At 38.4% G+C, this 3,082-nt stretch overlaps 1 pseudogene; it reads left to right on the top strand.

Annotated features, from left to right (window-relative positions):
* The first annotated feature begins 1,066 nt into the window (after nt 1–1,066).
* Nucleotides 1,067–3,082, top strand: part of LOC119350821 — a 25,648-nt pseudogene continuing 23,632 nt past the window's right edge.

The following is a 3,082-nucleotide window of genomic DNA, read 5'->3' as shown; positions in this document are numbered from 1 at the left end:
TGCATGCGAACTAGAAAGACCCCCCCCACACACACACAAAGAGAGAGAGAGATGGAGAGAAAGGGAGAGGGACCAACAAGGTTTTTGTGTTGGATGCGTGCGACAGAATTGAAGATTGTCGGCGAGAGAGAGAGAGAGAGAGAGAGAGAGAGAGAGAGAGAGAGAGAGAGAGAGAGAGAGAGAGAGAGAGAGAGAGAGAGAGAGAACAGGAGTCCGGGAGAGGGAGAGGTCGCGTTTTATGCATCAAAAACTGATATAAACCATGTTTTGATATAAACTTGCATTCAAATATTTAAATTTGAGAACATGTTGTCTGCAATCCACACAAGAATGGATATGTGCGTATATCAAACAAGTTCATTAATTTGACTTTCAATACCTTAAAGTAGGTATAAATAGAAAGAATTTTGCTAAAATGGAAAAGGGCTTTCTTTCTAAAAAAGATGCTTGCTAATTTGATTAATATTAATATCGGGAGATCAAATGAATTTATGCTTCACTAATTGAATGATAAATGACTACAAGCGAAGGAGATATACGATTTAAACAAAAAAAGACCCAAAATTTCAAACATGTATCTAGAATTACTGGAAAACTACAAACAAAAATAGTGAAAATAAGCTCGTTAGGAGGAGAAAATTATCTACTTTGCAAAGGTATCTCGGCGGGATGAAATATATGACGAGATTGCCAGACATTGTGATCGTCCTTGATCAGCAAAAAGAGTATACGGAATGTGCCATTTTGGGGATTCCTACTATTTCTTTAGTCGATACAAATTGTGACCCGGATCTCGCGAATATATCGATTCCAGCCAACGATGACACTATGACTTCAATTCGATTGATTCTTAACAAATTAGTATTTTCAATTTGTGAGGGCTGTTCTCTCTATATAAGAAATCGTTGATTAAGAATATATAGTGAATTCTTGGGCAACTGCGTAAATTTATGGAATCACTTACTTTACTATATCTTTTTTTTGCATAGAATTTTTTTGCATAGAAAAAAGAAGGGGAATATTGATTTATATTAGAGGGTATTGATATATATTATGATCTGATATGCTTTCTTGGTATCCTAAATATAAGATTAATACTTCAAGTTGCTGAGTTGAGAAAGAGATGGTTGAATCAAAAGAATTCCTTTTTTGAAGTTCAATTTTTATCAGAGGACAATATGAATATTATACCTTGTTCCATTAAAACACTCAAGGGGTCATACAATATATTGGGTGTAGAAGCAGGCCAACACTTCTATTGGCAAATAGGAGGTTTCCAAATTCATGCCCAAGTACTCATCACTTCTTGGGTCGTAATTACTATCTTGCTAGGTTCAGTTGTCATAGCTGTTCGGAATCCACAAACCATCCCGACCGACGGTCAGATTTTTTTTGAATATGTCCTTGAGTTTATTTGAGACTTGAGCAAAACTCAGATTGGAGAAGAATATGGTCCCTGGGTTCCCTTTATTGAAACTATGTTCCTTTTTATTTTTGTTCCGAATTGGTCGGGTGCTCTTTTACCTTGGAAAATTATAGAGTTACCCCATGGGGAATTAGCAGCGCCCACGAATGATATAAATACTACTGTTGCTTTAGCTTTACTCACATCAGCGGCATATTTTTATGCTGGTCTTAGCAAAAAAGGATTGAGCTATTTAGAGAAATATATTAAACCAACTCCAATCCTTTTACCAATTAACATCCTAGAAGATTTCACAAAACCATTATCGCTTAGCTTTCGACTTTTCGGGAATATATTGGCGGATGAATTAGTCGTTGTTGTTCTTGTTTCTTTAGTCCCCTTAGTAATCCATACCAATTCGTTATGTATGGATGATGGATGAGATTCCATGGATAGAGAGCCAGTTCCAATAGACTTATGGAATGTTCCTGTTCGTGTGCATCCAGCAGGAATTGAACCCACAAATTTACCAATTATGAGTTGGGTGCTTTAACCATTCAGCCATGGATGCTTAACAGGGATCATCGATAATTTCTTGGAATTGAGGTTTAGTATCTTTTAGATGTTTACGTAACTCATCCAGAAATTTATTTACCTGTTCAATTTCTAACGAATCAAGATTTCTTCCTTTTCTACACGCGGAGTAAGAGGGCGCTAGTTTCGAAGAAAATAAAAACAGGTTTACTCCACCCCTTTTTAGATTTCTGTGATTATTTTTTACGCGGAGTTGTTGAATATCAACAACTTATTACACAGAATCCAATTTTTTAGAGCGAGTTGAAGGAGTAGGTTTTATTAGCGGAGAAGAAGCAGTAAATTGGGGCTTATCGGGACCGATGTTACGAGCTTCTGGAATACAATGGGATCTTCGTAAAGTAGTATTGGAGTACTATAATACTGTACAACATGCTACTCGATTGAGGTGTTCAATTTTGGATTTAGTTCACTATTTTGACCTACTGAACGAGCTATTTCATTGAATCGAAATATTTCATTTTGGGTTTGATTCACGTTTTTGAGTGGGTCAACTATTTTTCATATAGTAAATCGCTAGCAACGAGCATGTAAAAACACATTACTCCCGAGCATCATCTCTCCATCTAAAAAAGAAGTGGCAAGCTAATATTTCAAAATTTGATCCTAATCGACTTAGTAAGGTAGACGTGGATGCTCGTTCTCCCAAAATTTGAACGAACCGTAAAAAATCCTCTCTGCTCGGTGGAATTCGCCCGAGCAAATAAATGGGAGACGCGAAATTACCGTCCTATGTGGGACACGCATCAATTAGCCCGTTGTACATCGAGGGTAGGTTCGTAACTTCATCCAAGCGCGCCTTCTCCTCGGCCGAAATGACATGTGCCCAATAATTCATAAACCATGGTCGGCAAAACACGCTCTCCTCGCCCGAAATAGCTCGCACCCACTATTTCAAAACACGCTCTCCTCGCCTGAAATCGCTCGCGCCCACTATAGTTCAAAACACGCCCTCCTCGCTCGAAATCGCTCCCGCCCACTATTTGGGGAGAAGCAAAGTTACTCTACTATCCCCGACCCTCAGTACACAAACCCAAGCCGAGAAGCCTATAGGAAAGGGTAGAACTGTAACTCCCCCTCACA

The sequence above is a fragment of the Triticum dicoccoides genome, chromosome 1A (assembly GCF_002162155.2).
Source record: "Triticum dicoccoides isolate Atlit2015 ecotype Zavitan chromosome 1A, WEW_v2.0, whole genome shotgun sequence".
NCBI classification, from domain to species: Eukaryota; Viridiplantae; Streptophyta; class Magnoliopsida; order Poales; family Poaceae; genus Triticum; species Triticum dicoccoides.
Note: the sequence above shows the minus strand (reverse complement) of the source record. Positions and strands in the feature narration are given on the sequence as shown.